This window comes from Amblyomma maculatum, chromosome 9 (genome assembly GCF_055883805.1).
Source record: "Amblyomma maculatum isolate TAMU_Amacu chromosome 9, ASM5588380v1, whole genome shotgun sequence".
NCBI lineage: Eukaryota > Metazoa > Arthropoda > Arachnida > Ixodida > Ixodidae > Amblyomma > Amblyomma maculatum.
In genome coordinates, this window is record NC_139352.1 from 128115745 (window position 1) to 128134498 (window position 18754).

The 18754-nt window shown below is 48.2% G+C and overlaps 1 protein-coding gene across 1 annotated transcript in view; it reads left to right on the top strand.

Moving 5' to 3' along the window:
- The window catches only part of LOC146180358 (beta-1,3-galactosyltransferase 5-like), a 277397-nt gene that overhangs the window by 90339 nt on the left and 168304 nt on the right, over positions 1–18754 (top strand). The gene's annotated exons all lie outside the window — the stretch shown is intronic.

Genomic DNA, 18754 nt, shown 5'->3' on the forward strand with positions numbered 1-18754 from the left:
AGACAATGTCAGTGCAGCACATTTACGACGAGGACGAGAGGAGACATAGACTCAGACACAGACACAGGCGCTGCACCGATAATACTGTCATCTCTGTTTTCGAGCTAAAATCAGACGCACGGCCGTCACCTATAGATACAAGGTTGCCGCCTTTATATGCAAAGTTAAGTATCCATACTGTGTAATCGCGACAACACCGCCGTTATTGATCGGGGTCACAGAGCACGTAGGCTATTATCGCCCCCATGAGAGCAAGTATCGCGGGAATTGCTCGCTCATATACGTAACGAAAAGTGCAGTCAGGAGCTGCCACAGAGAGGTTGTCGTGCTTGTAGATTCAGATCCCACCGCTGCCACCAGTTGTCGTGACGCTGGGGCTACGTTGTCCCGGCCTTCACTTGGTAGCGTGCAGAGACTCGGGGTTGATGAAGGATTGATTCTTCGAAGTTGGTAAAATATGTACAAGCAGGTTTAATGGCACTTTGAGAAACTTATTTACAAGATTATTTACACGAAAAAGAAGGGTACATCAGCAAAATGGCAAGCGTTAAGAGTTCATAGCGAGAAGCGACTGGATGAGCCGTTTACCCAGGGCCCAGAGCGACATTTCGTGCTCTGCAGCGTCCTTAAAACCCCCCTATGTCCAGCCCCTCTCTGAAGATGTTGACCAACCAAATCCAGGGCACGCCCCTCAGGTATCGGCATCCAATCGAACACATCACTGCACTGATGGTCTGAAGCACTGACTGGTCCGGCATTCATTCGTTGGGCGTGATCACTTGTTGGCGGGAAAAACTTGGGAACGGCGAGGAGAGGAGGTACATTTCTATTCTTCAACAAAGAAACCACAGGCTGGTTCTGAAAAGGGGTTTTACTTCTCAGAAACCCGAGTGCACGTGGCGCCGCATAGGGCTCCCAACATTGTCCCTTTTCGACAATTGCAAATCTTTCCTGCATTCCCGGGAAATCACTTAATGGCCGTATGAGTCATGCTCCTTTCTTGTCCTGCACGTCAGCGAACATGTCACTCTGTCGTCTCCTTTGGATAGGAGGCATTCATCACTGGAGGATAGCACTTCTCGACTGGAAGGGTGAACAAAAGAAAGAAAGCACTTCCTGCTATTTCCCGCAGGGGGACGTTTCTTTGTGTTTTTCCAGACGTTCTCTTGACAGGGTCAATTTGGCATTTGCAGGTTGTCCACAAAGCAAAACAGGCTTACAAAAACAGAATTCCTGGAAACAGGCTCACTTAGAGCCATTGGACCATCACCACATATTCACAAAACTTATCCATGCCCACAGGCGAACAATAGAGCGCGCAAATGCGGATGCTTGGTCGTAACAGCCTCCTCCCCCGCCAGAAGAGACTCGGAGGGCAGCAGTCCCAGCTGCTGCATGAAGAGACGACTTAATGGCCTGCACGTGAACGCTTGAAGCTCGCTGTTGCTTGTCGCGTTGTCTTGATTGTTGTAGGCCAAATCGAGCTGTCTGAAACTCAACCACATGTCGAAGCAAGCACTCGGCTCCCGTCTGAAGAGACCAGGTTAAAAGAAAACTGCCATTGTTGTTCGAGAAAAGCCCACTCTCAAGACGTTCAGGACCCACGTATTCCTAGAAAACCAAACGTGCTGCTTTACATAGCCACACATATACAAGCGCACGAAAAAAAAAAAAAAACCTGATTATCAATTTGGATACATGGTGAGGAACATCTCGGACCGCTTAGAAAGAGCGGCTAAGCGCGTCCGCATTCCCATTTAACTTCCCCTTTTTGTATCTTATTTCAAAATTGTACTGCTGTAAAATCAAGCTCCACCTAAGAAGGCGACTGTTCTTCGATGTCGCAGTTTGCAGCCAAGCCAGGGGACAATGGTCCGTCTCTACGGTGAATTTGGCCCCTCCAAGATAGCACTGCAATTTTTGAATGGCCCATACAATGCAAGCGCATTCTTTCTCTGACGCGCAATAAGCCCTCTCTCTAGAACTCAGTTTTCTGCTCAAGTAGAGCACGGGGTGCTCATTACCGTCGTCATCTCTCTGGCAGAGAACAGCACCTAACCCTCGATCACTGGCATCACACTGGACCGTGAATTCTCGGCCATAGTCTGGAGCTCGCAATACCGGACGGCTAATCAGCACAGCCTTCAGGTTTACGAAGGAGGCTTCCTTTTGTTCGTCCCAGACTACATTTGTCGGTTCTGTCTTGCGGAGAGCGTCGGTCGGAGGGCTAGCCAAAGCTGAATAGTTAGGGATGTAGTGATTGTAGTATCCCGTCAGACCCAGGAATGCTCGAATTTCCGTCTTCGTGCTCGGCCGCGGGTACTCTGCTACCGCAGAAATCTTAATCTCGCTGGGTTTCCTGAAACCCTGACCTACATTGTGACCCAAGTAGTCCACGGTCGCCCTTGCCAGGCAACATTTCTCGGCCTTTATGGTTAGTCCAGCTTGACGCAAAAGGCTCAGTACAGCTCTTAGATGTACCATATGGTCCGCCCATGAGTCGGAAAAAACCGCAATGTCGTCTAAATAAGGCACCGCGAATGTTTCACACCCCTTTAAAACCCTATCCATGAGTCGGGAAAAACAAAATGGAGCATTTTTGAGCCCGAAACTCATCATTGTTGGCTGGTAGCTGCCCGTCGGAGTGACGAAAGCCGCGTATCTGCTGGCGCGTTCAGTGAGCGGTACTTGCCAGTATCCTCGAGTAAGGTCCAGCGTAGTCACATATGCCGCTCTACTGACCTGTTCTACTCTCTCCTCAATATTCGGAATAGGATACACTTGATCCCTGGTGAGAGAATTTAGCTTTCGGTAGTCTACCACAGGCCTAGGGTCTTTACCTGGAGCTTCTACTAAGATCATAGGCGAAGCATAATCGCTTTCCGAGGGTTTTATTACTCCCAATTCCAGCATGCGAGTTACTTCCCTATCCAGAATTTCTCTTTGCCTTGGAGAAAATCGGTAGCACCTTGATCGCACTGGCACGTCTGAAGTCAGCTCAATATCGTGCTCAGTCAAGTCAGTTCTGCCTGGCCTGTCCACGAAGCAGGCCTCAAACTCTGTTATTATCTCGCCCAGATCGGACAGCTGGGATTTCTTTAGTTCTCCTCTCTGCTCCGTCTTTTTGAGAAGCTCCTGAGCGTTGCTTCCTTTTTTTGACCGATGAGGTTCCATGCTTCACTGAGCTCCTCATCATCGGTTCCTAGATCAGTGATTGCCTTTATAATCAAGGGTTTTCGTGCCAAACCACTTGTATCAATTCCCAATTCCTCACACAATAGCAACAGGTCCGGTTTCTGCAGCTTTTGTAGGTCCATGATCGCTCCGAGTGTCGGCTACTTCCAAAACAACTGTGCAAACTACCAAACCTAAAGGCGTTTCCACACTCTTTTTACCAGTTCTAAAATCTAACCCTGTTCTAGAACCTGGTCCACATCAGAAGAAAAGCCAAGCACTCACCCACACATGCGATCGATGTTCCGAGCTGCTCTCTTGTTGGCCGATTGTTGCGCCTGCTTGTTGCTTGAGATGCCACCTCCGATCACCAGATGTTGTGGCTTGTAGCTTCAGATCCACCTCCAATCACCAGATGTTGTGGCTTGTAGATTCAGATCCCACCGCTGCCACCAGTTGTCGTGCTTGTAGATTCAGATCCCACCGCTGCCACCAGTTGTCGTGACGCTGGGGCTACGTTGTCCCGGCCTTCACTTGGTAGCGTGCAGAGACTCGGGGTTGATGAAGGATTGATTCTTCGAAGTTGGTAAAATATGTACAAGCAGGTTTAATGGCACTTTGAGAAACTTATTTACAAGATTATTTACACGAAAAAGAAGGGTACATCAGCAAAATGGCAAGCGTTAAGAGTTCATAGCGAGAAGCGACTGGATGAGCCGTTTACCCAGGGCCCAGAGCGACATTTCGTGCTCTGCAGCGTCCTTAAAACCCCCCTATGTCCAGCCCCTCTCTGAAGATGTTGACCAACCAAATCCAGGGCACGCCCCTCAGGTATCGGCATCCAATCGAACACATCACTGCACTGATGGTCTGAAGCACTGACTGGTCCGGCATTCATTCGTTGGGCGTGATCACTTGTTGGCGGGAAAAACTTGGGAACGGCGAGGAGAGGAGGTACATTTCTATTCTTCAACAAAGAAACCACAGGCTGGTTCTGAAAAGGGGTTTTACTTCTCAGAAACCCGAGTGCACGTGGCGCCGCATAGGGCTCCCAACATTGTCCCTTTTCGACAATTGCAAATCTTTCCTGCATTCCCGGGAAATCACTTAATGGCCGTATGAGTCATGCTCCTTTCTTGTCCTGCACGTCAGCGAACATGTCACTCTGTCGTCTCCTTTGGATAGGAGGCATTCATCACTGGAGGATAGCACTTCTCGACTGGAAGGGTGAACAAAAGAAAGAAAGCACTTCCTGCTATTTCCCGCAGGGGGACGTTTCTTTGTGTTTTTCCAGACGTTCTCTTGACAGGGTCAATTTGGCATTTGCAGGTTGTCCACAAAGCAAAACAGGCTTACAAAAACAGAATTCCTGGAAACAGGCTCACTTAGAGCCATTGGACCATCACCACATATTCACAAAACTTATCCATGCCCACAGGCGAACAATAGAGCGCGCAAATGCGGATGCTTGGTCGTAACAGAGGTATTCGCTGAGTGGTTCGATCGGGCATAACGGGACAATTTGCGCATCCCTGAAATTCAACGACTCGAATAGCGCAGGTAGAAAAGTGTTAGTTACGTACGCGGTGAAAACATAAGCATGCACGATGTTTTGAATAATAATATTCGAGACCACTTAATAATGCGAAAGCAATGTATGCCCCATTAGCACATAATCCGGGGGCGATGGCGTCTGTTTCTTAAAGCGCGCGCAAACGCGTAACATCCACGACAGACGCGCCCTCGTCCCTTGGCCGCCGATATGCGCGTCGTCGTTGTAAACGAGTGGAGGTACATTCTACAAGCTGCGAGGTGGGATAATAGCCTCCACTTACAAACTTTGTGGAGAGGTTTAGGTTCTCGACAAGGTTTAAGAGTGCACCTTCCGTCCCTTTATCTAGCGCTTGGTGGACACGGAAAATACCCATTTCGCTGCTGCCCTTTCTTTTCCTCCCTTTGTTCGCCTCCCCAGGCTTATACTGGGCATCGAGAAGTTAACATGCCTGTACTTCCGTTCTTCTCTCTCTTGCTTTTTATTTAGAGCATCGTGAAAACGACGATGACATAAAAGCACAGCGCGAGACAGTTAAATACGACGGATGATCGGCTGCGTCGATTTCTTCCTTGAAGTGGGAGCAATCGCCGAAGCTGATCATCTCCCGAGAGGTTGTGACACTTTTCAAAGCTATCAATATTGTGACGGCACTGCGGAGATCCAGCGTCAGATTGTGTCGAACCCGCGACCTCCACCAAGATGTTACGGGGATGTACTTAATGTGACGGCACTGCGGTGGGCTGAACGCGACGCTAAGACTTCGGTAGCCGTGCAAATCCACTCTCTCAGCGTCGTCCTCTTTCTCAACGCTTCGTCGTGCCCGCGTTCCTCGATCGTCGTCTTTGTCAGTGAGCACATCACTTTGGTCCCGCGTTTCCCGGTAACAATATTGTGTATCCATGATCTGGCTGGCTCCAGCGAGCTCAAACCTTAAACGTAATAACAGAATTTTAGCCATGATAGGTCAGTCAAATACGGCTGGCACTTCTTCTGTAAACAGTGTGTATTCCGAATGCAATAAAAAAAATGGTGATTGCTACGAGGTTCCGTGGTAGCTTCCCACGATAAATAACTATGCTCGAATTCGCTCCTACCCAGCTGGTTTTTTTTTTTTTGTGGTTGTTGTTGTTGTTGTTGTTTTGCTGTTACTATAAGAGGCTTACAAGGTCGCTTCAAGGACGAGGAACGCACAACCCTGAGTTCGAATTTATTACCTAGAGGAGTAAGGCTTTCTCAACAATACATCCTGAGATCTATCTACCTAAGCACAGCAAGTTAGTGACGATAACACGTAGCCTGCTTATTAGTCAAGGTACTGAAGTAACTCAGTTACATGAAAATAAGGCGTTTTAGACCGAATGGTAAGAAAACGTCATGTAGAGTTGGAAATATTTGCGAACAGTTCTTCCAAAGTATTTTGGCCTGTACGTGTAAGCCTTCTGTCAGAGATGTAAAATTATTTGAACTCAAGAGGTATTGAATTCCGTAGACCGAGAATTGGAGTGAGCTCTTCATAAATTAGATATTACAAGGGTCAGTTTAAGGGTAATGTGATTCTGTCGCACTCCGTTAGTGGCGGCAGCCATGGCAGCATACACCGAACGCTGTCGGGTCCGTCACAAGTTTGTGGCACTATTAGTCGCTGACAGAGGTTATTTCACCGAATGGCGTCGCGGCTGGCACTGAAATAGCGCCCCTGTAATTACCTCCGATGAAGGTCTACTCGAAAAAAGCATTTTCGCTGTCTAAAGCCGCCCTCCTGGGAGCTCCTTGTGCAAGCTACTTGTGCATGAGAATGTAAGCCGTCTGCGAATGCCACTTCGTACTCTTTCAGTTTTATAATTGTGCGTCAAAAACAGCACCCAAATTGCTGCATTCAGTCTAATAAGCGTTAAGGATCAGCAGAGAACGTGATAGTTTCATAGACCATTGCTTTTTCACTTCGTCGGCCCGCCATGATTAAGCAGTTTCTTCCTCATTGACATGCTGACACAGCCATTGTCGTAATAATGCGCCCTGAAATATGGACTATTATGAATGTCATGAGTCTACAGTGCCTTAATTGGAATACCAAGCAAAGAATAAAAAGTTAAACGATTAGAAGTAGAAAAGAAGATACCCTGGAAAATAGCGCCATCCTACTGCTGTTTAAATCTGTCACCTAATTATGAGCAAGCAGAAGCACTTAGTGGGAGATTCAGTAAAAAAATAAAGTTATATTGTGATGACAAAAGTTTTGGCACCCGAACATACTACTTCTCTAGCATTATGTATGTTTCATGTCATTTTAAACAACCTGAATCATTATTCATAGCACGAAGCCGTCAGCATCTTTCCAGCCCCCTTGGGAGACATATGCCTGCAACGGGAACCCGGCACACGGTTTTTCAGAAATGCCTCTGAGAAAGAAAAAGTATTAATTGGCGTCGTTAGGCACTTGCTTTATGCTGTTGCTAAACCAAGGCAGGCCATGTGTAAGAAGCAAATACTGGCTCCGACTAAAAAGAGGCTGACTAAGAACACGCTACATCGCCGCGCATGTAAGAGCAATACTGACCATGTTTGTGTTGCTGCTTCCAATTTAAGATTGAAGCATTGCCATAGGCACTGGGCAGACCAGTAGCGTGAATGTTCTCAAGCAGTTTGGGTTAAAACCTGTGACCTCGCTATCTCAGAACCGCTCCCTTGCTTTATTCACTAAGACGAAAGCCTTTTAGGATCATGAGTGTGGACAGTACTTTTGCGTCCTCGGAGGATGTCGCACCATGATTGTCGAGAAATGGATTGTTGAGTTAAATAGTTGTATGCGGTAGAGTATGCGGTAGAGGGTGAAAAATGTGCCTCCGCGGAAAATTTCGTTCATATGGAATAATTTGCTAATTAATTTGAGCCCAAAATGCCAGTTCGACGTCAAAATAGCTAAGGACGTTGATATGGCATGCAAACGTCAAAACAACCACGGACGTCCAAATTGTAACAAATACCTCAAAATTGGCACAAAACGTGGAAGTTAATGACACAGAAAAAGAATCAAAATAGAAAAAAGTATCAAGAGTAAACAAGAGAAACAGAGAAAGGAGAAGAAAAAGAAGAAAAAAAGCAAATGACTGAAAAAGTGGCGCGTGAATGGAAAGAGTCGCAAGAAATGCTTCCGCCTTACAGCACTTAAGAGCAGCTACCTAATTGTTTTCCTGTACTAAGTATTAGATATTTGCGTCGGCCCTAAACTGAAATTCGGCCGCAAGGAACGTGGTAACAGACGCCACCGCAGTTCGGCATCTTAGCATATTCCCCAATATCAGCATAATTGGCTTTGTTTCTTTGACCCTGGAGCGTTGGTATTCCATGCTTGTCGAAAAAAAAAAAATTGGCCGTCGGCTTCGACCTTTTGAAACCTGACTGCCTCGAAATATCAAGAGCATGTCTATAGTGGGTGACACTCGACATGTCACAAACACCGAAACATCCCCTGAGTGATACTTTGCAGATTTGAAAAGCTGTCAGCAGGCCGCTATACAAGTTGTAGTTTGCAGGTGACATATCCGGGCAATGATAGGTCAGAGGTGCAATGGAGCGCCGGCACTGCTTCCTCTTCAGCGCGTTGAAGTCGTCGGACATGTGACTGGTTGGCGGACTGTGTGACGTCACGATACCAGACAGCGTGGTCGAGTAGTAGAGAGCTTGCAATTTGAGCAGCTCCTTTTATATGGAAGAGTGACATATGTGATTCGAACACAGGGAACTCTTGAACACCCCTCCGACGACATCTGGCGCTGCATGGTTGTACACAAAAACATTACACACACAAGAGAATTGAACCAGGACGTTAACACAGATGATGCGCTCGCTACCAACTGCCTGTTTTTGTGGTACGAAGAAGAATAAAGCTTCACACAAAACGTGAGGTTACAATCTGTGTAACCCCACGCATCATCTGTGTTAACGTCTTGGGTGTGTGTTTTTGTGTATAACCATGCAGCGCCGGAGGTCGTCGGAGTCGTATAGGCAACTAGCCCGCTCGGAAGTACTACTGACCTTGAACATCCGCCTCGAAAAATTGCTAACATGCCTCTTGGAAGTTGCACAGGAATGTCCGCTTCTCTGACCACAAGGCTAGTAGGTATCGCTGGTGCTCGAAAAACAAACAAAAAAAAAAACGTTGTGCCACGTAGAAGTAAACTGCCTACATGCAATAAAATTATTCAGCAACGAGCATCAATATTTCTTCCACTAAGCGGCCACACTATCATGTGGCGTGCTGTAAAATTGCTCTCTAGCTTTTATTCTGCATAAGTCTCGTTAATAAGCTGCATTTTTTTTTAATATCGCCTTCATCGGAAACAAAGGCGCAGAAGTGGAGATCGAAGCCCAATAAATTCAGCCTCATCAGCAGATGAATCTCATCCACCATCCACGAGCCGATATGGCATTTGCGAGTACGTATTTGTGCGTATTTGTGCCTGCGTGCGTATTTGTTGGCGCATGTGTGCGCGCGTATGCGTGTGTGCGCGTGTGTGCGTGCGTGTGTTATTGCAGAGTATCTAGCCGGCAGTACGACCCAACGCATTGTTCTGTCAAACGCTGTAGCAGGGTCTCTGGCTGTACTGAGGAGAATATGTGATTGGGAAAAGCAAATTAGAACGAAATGAACATAATGGCAAGGCTGATTTCCCCCGGGCGGGTCAGCCTGCTGGAACAGCCTCCACTAGGGGTAATCTACGCATTGCCTATAGCACATTGCACAGGCTCTTGATGAGATGTAACACCATAACCCTAACCACAATCAAGTTAGACCTTTCACCATACGCCCTAGTTCTGTCTCTACTTTGTATTTCGGTTTTCTCAGCCTTGTTAAACTCCTCCCTTGCTCAGGCTCACTGTGCTGTTGAAGCGAACACCCAAAGTAATATTCTTACCACATCTCCTATTCTCATCTACTCTTCCTTCTCCGCTTCGACAGGTGTCAACTTCGGGGCCTCCAGTTTTCAGACTACGCAGTGTTGTTCCTTAGCGCTGCATCAATAATTCGGGTCACTCGTTGAAAAGCATTGCCCACCTTACTCAGAAGCTTGCTTGGTCTTTTGGTGCCGAATCATTATTTATTTATTTATTTCAAGATACTGCAGACCAGTATTCCGGTCCTAGCAGGAGTGGCATACATATATACAGCGCACGAGAAACGCAATAAATCACACGAAGCACCCACAAAACTAACAAACAGAGGCAATGTAATGACATGAAATGTGTTGACCAACAGCCGGAGAGAAAAAAAAAGGGAAAACATGAAAAACCTTTGTGCGACATCAAAGTAACAATACAATACAATCGAAGTCAACCAAACAGATGTTGCTGTAGAGCCTGGTCAAAGTCTGGAGACTGAATTAAGCTTTCTGGGAGAGTGTTCCATTCAGAAATTGTCCTTGGATAAAAACTATGCAGAAAGGATTTAGATTTTAGATTTAGATTAGATTGCTACTTAATACGGTCAAATACAACCATGAATATTTTATGTAAAGTCCTTTCCGAGCTCAGAGAAAAAGCACTGAAGCGTATTCGAGCCTAGGACTTTCAGGTGGCAGGCAAGTGCAGAAGCTTGTGGCTATCGCAGCAGCCAGTCACCTGCGTGTTAAAATTAGAACAGTCTCGCGCTGTGCATGCCTGCGTCAATTTGTCTATGCGCAAAAGCTTCCGCGTGTCCTACCGGCTTAGCTGCTTAAAGCTCTACCAATGTGTTTTCTGGGATAGCTCAGAAACAACATTCAAGACTTGCCAAAAACCGCCTGCGCAAGCAGAGAGCGACACAAGAATCAATGTTTCTTTCTTTATTGAACCCGGGAACATCGGAGCACAAGCGATAAGTACCAAACCGTCATCGGAGAAGTGGTAGGCAGCGAACGCGATGGTTAGATGGCATCCTCGAGGCGCTGCAGATGAAGTTATGTGATGTTAGGAAGATAGTGAGAGACCGGAAAGCGTGGCGTGACATGGTCTATAGGGTCACGAAGAGTCGGACACGACTGAACGACTGAACTGAACTGAACTGCAGGGACACAGGAGAATACTCGATAGATACCCAACCGCCTAGTGCTAGCTAGATTTGACAACCACCATAGACTTCCGTGAGATGGCATATTAGAGAAATCGTTGTAGTAAATCAACTCCAATCTTCATTCCTTGGCAATCGCAAGAAAACAGACCCGGCTCTTTCGCATTGCGAAATAACTGCTGTGTACTTTTTGGTGTAAATAAGCAAATGAATTAAAAGAAAATTCCCCGGGTTTAATAAAACATGGCCGCTGCAGTTTATTTCTCAGCCCCTCTCATTGCACCCGAAAACGGAAAGACTCAGGCTTTGCTTCCTTACAGCACATTCGCCATCCTCCTCACCGTTCATTTCATATGCGCTTCCTTTATTTTTGTCCCAAGGGACCAAGACCAACACACTGCGTTATATGTTCTGGGCTTCTGCGCGGTCTCCTTGTAACTATAACTCTTTGGCTGTTCTTGTTTTCTTGAGCCGAGCAGCTGCCAAGTCAGCGTGCCAGTGTATCTCATTGTTCCTTCAATAAGGGGGTGCGTGTCTTCAAATGGACAGTCGCATTCGGGGACCGCGTATTGGGTCCATTCGCAACAGCAGTGTTCTCCTCCCCGCCCCTTCGTTGTGAATTTCTTTACTTCCAAATGTTTTTTCTGATCCGGACGCTTCTGTTTTGGAGACTTTGAATAACATCTCCGGGCGGGAACAGTGACGATTCCTTCAAAAGACGTACGGTTCTCTTTCGTGCACCCATTCAATCCTCGCGGACTTCCTTTCCGCTCTCTTTTACTCCTGGGTACAGCGGGGAAACAGGAAACAGAGACAGATGACGATAACTTCCGGGCGAACACGTAACGACCTAGACTTTTGCAGTTTTGGCTGAATCTAACACCTTATTTTTGAACTTATGGGTACGTTTTCTTTGTTTTTACATTTTGTGACAATACGGCGGTGTCTCTGCTTAGGAAAGAATAATTGGCACTCAGTCGCGTGCCGCTGGTCTGTACGCATAAAGATATTTTGTCTAAAAAACAATTAGAGATCTAAAAAACAGACGGAGACGGTGCGCTGCAAAAACACGCGAGAAAGCAACGCATGAAATAAAAAAAAAAAAAAGGTATGATATTCTCAGTGAAAATAAAGAAGATTATTTCAGAATACGATTGTTGTTAGAGGCTTGAATGACAAAAAGATCATTTTCCCAAGATGAAATAGGACCACTAAAGGAAACGCCTGCAGGTCAAAGCGGAGATCTCAAAACGAGGAAATAAAAGAAATAATCATACATGTTCTATACTGAAGGACCTCTTTGCATAAACAAGGAGCGGAAATAGGGGGATGTTTTCTGAATAATGATGATCACCGCCCTTCTGTCAAAAGAAAGAAAAACGTGAAGACCATAACGTTTGAAATGAAATTAGTATGAAGGAAGCAAACAGAATTAATACCTCAGGACTTGGAATGCACTTTAAAGGTGGGGAAATGCAATTATGTATTTTGAAGAGGAAGTGAGATCTATCTGTCTAGATATGATTCTGCATCTGCATACTTTAAACTAAGCAATATAATAAGTATTACAGCCCTCTATAAACAACGACTATCCGAATTTATATACCGACAATACAAAGCTGACAGTAATGCGTTTTTAAGTACGTTTATCAACACAGATCCAAATTACGTCTTTAGAAATGTGAACTTTATAAAACCTCGCATAAGGATCAGTATGGAATGCAGTTAATTCACTGGCAAATCCCTAACCTCTTTAACTGTTATCCTGGCATATTTTATCTACTTGAACAATCATCCTCCTTGTTAACATTCAAATAAACAATTAAGATGTACTTTTTGGAACATACGTGACTATTTGTTTCCTATTTCCGTTGTGTAATAGCAACTACTGTTGACACTGTTACCTTGATGTATGTTAAAGATTGCATTTTATGTGTTTTGCTCCTGGTTTGTGTTTGTATTACATTCTGACATATGACTGACTATTTTGTGCTGCTCTGTGCCTGTTGCGTTGTGTTGCACATGTCAATTGTGGTGCCGAAGGCCCAGTCAAGTGACTTGTACGTCACCTTTAGCCTCGGTCCCATGGCAAAATCTGTATTTTGCTACAACCTACCATAAATCGATAAATCTAAGTCAAAAGAAATGTGCCAAATATATAAATAGTATAAATAAAGAACAACCCACGAAAATCTAGTCTTAAAGAAACAATATACACAGCCAGTAATTAGTCATTACAGCTGGAACATTAAATATTTAAACTGAAGTGTTGCAGATGCAACACTTAATAATAAGGGGTAAGGTATCCGAAGGTTTATCTGCTACGTTATCGCTGATAGAGGAAATTACTAGGGTCTGCCAAGATTACAATGTTTGCTATATCGTATATTCTAATAAGGCGTTAATTACTAATTGACATCCACCCAAGCGCCGCCATACAGCTACAAAGAAAAGCTACACAGCTTTCTTAGAAACGTTTTAGTTGAAGAAACATTCGTCTTCGTCCGGTGATGAAATCCGGGGCCACCACCTTTCCGCGACAGTCGCTCTACCAACTTAGCTAACCAGGACCATGAGCAGATCAGATGGTAGTGGTGTGAGCGAATTAATAGCTCGATGTAGGACCGGATAGATACGAAAATAGGGAGGATGAGCGAAGGCGGGGATGTTAACAAGAAGTATTGGACCAACATTAATATTACCGGCAAACGCGGGACCAAAGTGATGTGCTCACTGACAAAGACGACGATCGAGGAACGCGGGCACGACGAAGCGTCGAGAAAGAGGACGACGCAGACAGAGTGGATACTGCACGGCTACTGAAGTCTTAGCGTCGAGTTCAGCCCATCGCAGTGCCGTTACTTTAAGTACATCCTCGTATCATCTTGGTGGAGGTCGCGGGTTCGACACAATCTGACGCTGGATCTCCGCAGTGGCCGTCACCTCGGAACCGTCACGAGGACAACCGACGCGACTTCATCTACCTCCGCAACTCCAACTGTTGTCGTAGCCCACCCCCGTGACCCTGGCCCATTCTGCGGTACAGATGAGGTCGATGTCGAGGACTGGCTTTCGCTTTATGAGCGTGTTAGCCAGCACGACAGGTGGGACGCCACGCTGATGCTGGCCAATGTCATCTTCTACCTTACTGGCACGGCACGCGTGTGGTTCGAAACACATGAAGCAGATATACCCACCTGGGATGTTTGCAAACAAAAACGCCGTGACCTGTTCGGAAACCGGTTGGCCGTCAACTCGCCGCCAAGAGGGACCTCGCTACACGTGCCCAGACATCTACCAAGCCTTATATTACGTATATACAAGACGTTCTGGCCCTCTGCCGAAAAGTTGATAAAGACATAACAGAACCTGATAAGGTGGGGCCGACGATGCCTTCAATCTTCTACTCTGTCGGGACTGTTCTACGGTTGACACCGTTCTGCAGGTTTGTCGACATTTCGAGCAGGCCAAACACAGACGCATTGCACATCGCTTCGATCGGCTCCCCAACACTGCCCCTAGCTCCACGTGCGAGGATCTGCCGACCCTAAGGCAACCTTCCAACACTGAAAATGTGACCCGCATCGTGCGTCGTGAACTGGAAGCGCTCGTTCCTGCTGCATCCAACCCGCCCTCCTCGTACAGCAACATATCCCTCATTCAAGCTGTCGTTCGTCAAGAGGTTGCCAACTTGGGCGTCCCCTATAGCCACACCGTGGAACACCACAGTTCGAGCCCCGTCCCTCCCATGGTCGCCACCGCTACGCCCCGCAACACCTACACGCCACGTTATCGATACCGCAATCCTGATGAGTGGCGCACCCCTGACGACAGGCCGATTTGTTTCACCTGCTCGCGTATTGGCCACATCTCTCGCCACTGCCGCAGCCGTTGGACATCACCACCTCGACGTTTTCCTTACGTTGACCGCTACTCCGATTACGGTCACCGCCGTTTTACGCCTCGTTATGAGCCGCCCCGCACCGATACCACTCCGCCTCCTCCTGTGTCCAGTCGCTATCCTTCCCCGTCAGCCCGCCGTTCCCGTTCACCTCTTCCTACCCGCAGTTCCTCGCCGTCCTCTGCCGGCCGCTTCACAGGAAACTAGCCAATGCAGCGCCCGGAGGTGACGCTGCATTGGTACCCCGACCTGGAAATCCTCTACTGCCCATTTCTTCGCCCTGTAATCTCCTCTCCCTGTTCGTGGATGGTGTTCCCGTCTCTGCCCTCATTGACACTGGTGCTCAAGTCTCGATCATGAGCTCATCGTTTTGCCGCCGCCTCAAGAAAGTACAGACTCCCGCCGCTTCGCCCACCGTTCGTGTTGCCGATGGCAGTACTGCTGCCGTCACTGGGCTGTGCACTACCCGAGTCACCCTTGCCGGTCATCGCAGATCCCTGTTTTGTTCACTGTCCTCAACCAGTGCCCTCACAATGTGATCCTCGGCCTTGACTTTTTAACGACCCACTCTGCCCTTATCGGCTGCTCCAGCGGCCTTCTTCGTTTGGACCTACCTGTCTGCTCAGAACATCCTCCATCTACACCCCACCTTCACTCCACCGAGTTCGCTCGCCTGCCCCCTGACTCTACTGTTTACCTACCTCTGTCACCTTTCCCGCCTGTGCCTGACGGTGACTATGTTGCTTGCCCTTCACCGAGGTCTTTCTTGACCGCAACGTCGTTCTTCCTCATCTGAACGTACGCGTTACACAGAACAGCACCTACCTTCCTATCCTGAACTTCAGCCTGTCACCCCAAGTTCTCCCCGAAGGAATATCCCTTGCTACCTTCTCCCCTCTCACAGACTGCACCATTTGTGCACTCATTCCTGGCCCACATTCAAGCGTCCTTCCAACACCCGTACTCTCCACCACAATTACCGACCCTATTTCTGCAATGATTGCCTCTGATCTCAGCCCCGAATACGCTCAGGACCTGCACAACCTTTTGTTATCCTTCTCCGACATTTTTGACTTTGCTGCCGGTTCTCTGGGCCAAACATCACTTGTGACTCACCGCACTGACACCGGCGATTCAAAACCTGTACATCGGAGGCCTTATCGTGTGTACCTTTCTGAGCGCCAAGTCATCCAGCAGGAGGTCGACAAGATGTTGGGCAACGATATCATCGAACCTTCGAACAGCCCCTGGGCATCTCCTGTCGTGCTCGCTAGAAAGAAAGACAACAGTTGGCGCTTTTGCGTCGACTATCGACATCTGAACAATATTACAAGGAAAGATGTTTACCCGCTGCCGCGAATAGACGATGCCTTGGACTGTTTACATGGAGCCCGCTACTTTTCCTCCATCGACCTTCGTAGCGGCTACTGGCAGATAGATCTCTGTTGACGAGCAAGACCGCGAGAAGACAGCTTTTGTCACGCCCGATGGACTTTACCAATTTAAGCTTATGCCTTCTGGACTTTGCAACGCCCCTGCTACGTTTGAACGAATGATGGACTGCTTACTCCGCGGCTTCAAATGGACGACTTGTCTATGTTACTTGGATGACGTGATTGTCTTCTCGCCCTCGTTCGAAAGCCATCTTTGTCGCCTTTCTTCCGCTTTGGCACTTTTCCGCCGTGCCGGACTTCAACTGAATTAAAAGAAGTACAGTTTTGGTCACCGCGAACTTAAAGTGCTTGGCCATTTGGGGAATGCCACCGGCGTGCAACCCGATCCCGACAAAGTTCACACTGTCAGTGCTTTTCCATCCCCCATTCACCCCGTGATGGCCGCAGCTTTATAGGACTGTGCTTATTTTCACCGGTTCGTCCCAAACTTTGCCGCTGTTGCTCTTCCTCTCACCAATCTCCTGAAGAAAGGCGTTTCTTTCTCATGGGGACCAGAGCAGTCTAACGCATTCTCCACCCTCATCGCTGTTCTCATCAATCCTCCTGTGTTGGCCCATTTCAACCCGTCTGCCCCGACGGAACGTCGCACTGACGCCAGTGGCCACGTGATTGATGCCATTCTTGCACAGCGCCAACGCGGCCAACAATGCGTGATTGCCTACGCCAGTCGTCTCCTGTCATCAGCGGAACAGAACTTTCTATTACGGAAGAAACGGACATGGGCAGGACATGTAGTGCGAAGAGAGGATAACCGATGGTCGCTGAGGGTAACAAACTGGATTCCAAGGGAAGGAAAGCGTAGCAGGGGGCGGCAGAAAGTTAGGTGGGCGGATGAGATTAAGAAGTTCGCAGGGGTCAAGTGGATGCAGCTAGCACAGAACCGGGTTAAGTGGAGAAATATGGGAGAGGCCTTCGCCCTGCAGTGGGTATAATCAGGCTGATGATGATGATTACGGAACGGGAGTGCCTGGCTCTCGTTTGGGCCCTACTTGTTTGGCCGACCCTTCACTGTAATTACCGATCACCACGCCTTATATTGGCTCTCTTCCCTCAAGGATCCTGCTGGCCGCCTCGGCCGCTAGGCACTGCGCTTGCAGGAGTACACCTTTTCCGTTGTATACAAATCCGGTCGGCTCCCCCAGGATGCAGACTGTCTGTCCCGTTACCCATCGATCCCCCTTCCTCTACTGACCATGAGTTGGACCCCTGTGTCTTCTCTATATCGGACTTTTCCCACATAGCCGACGAACAGCGCTTGGACCCAACCCTCACTTCTCTTATCGACCGCCTCCGCACACACAGCCGTGAGTCTTCCCTCGCCCTGTTCTTCCTTCATGGGAATACGCTATACCGCCGCAACATGCGACCTGATGGCGCTGAGCACTTGCTAGTCGTTCCCCAACACCTACGCTCTGCCGTTCTCGAACAAATGCACAACGCCCCTACAGCTGGTCATCTTGGCCTCTCACGCACATACGACCGCGTGCGCCGGCGTTTCTTCTGGCCTGGACTCTACCGCTCTGTCCAACGTTATGTAGCCGCTTGCGACCTTTGTCAACGCCGGAAGAAACCCCCTGTGCTACCACCTGGACGCCTGCCGCCGATTGCTATCCCGACTGAGCCATTTTCTCCTGTTGACATTCACCTCCTAGGGCCCTTCCCCGAGTCCTTGTCAGGAAACAAATGGATTGCTGTGGCCACCGATTATGCCACGCGGTACGTGATCACTCGCGCCATTCCAACCAGCTGCGCCACAGACGTTGCTGACTTCCTTTTGTACATCATACTTCACCATGGTGCTCCCCGTCAACTACTTACCGACCATGGCCGCTGTTTCCTTTCCCGAGTTGTTGAGGAAATACTTCGTTCTTGCTCCGTTCGGCACAAGTTCACCACTGCGTATCACCCTTAGACGAACGGCCTTACGGAGCGTATTAACCGCACACTCACCGACATGCTCGCAATGTACGTATCCGACAGCCATCGCGACTGGAATATTAGTCTGCCATTTGTCACCTTTGCATATAACTCTTCGCGTCATTTCACTGCTGGGTACTCTCCATTCTATCTTCTCTTTGGAAGAGACCTCTTACTGCCCTTCGACACTTTGCTTCCCGCCGCTGGCCCCGTCACAACCTACGCCGGCGATACCATCGCCCGAGCCGACGCTGCTCGCCAGATTACTCGTCACAATCTCACCATCTCTCAAGAAGCTCAAAAACGCCGCTACGACGCTCACCACCGCAATGTGCACTATCCTCCCGGATCTCTGGCGTTGCTCTGGCTTCCGTGCCGTCGTGTGGGGTTGTGTCAAAAACTTCTGCCCCACTACACAGGTCCTTACCGTGTACTACACCCAGTGACCGACATGACCTATGAGATTGCACCGCTCCACCCAAAGTCACCGACTGCTACACCCACTTCCGAAATCGTACATGTCGCCCGCCTAAAGCCATATTACTCCCCCTCCACACCGCACGCCTAATACGCACCGGGACGTTGCCTTTTGCCGAGGGGGTAGTGTTACCGGGAAACGCGGGACCAAAGTGATTTGCTCACTGACAAAGACGACGACCGAGGAACGCGGGCACGACGAAGCGTTGCAAAAGAGGACGACGCAGACA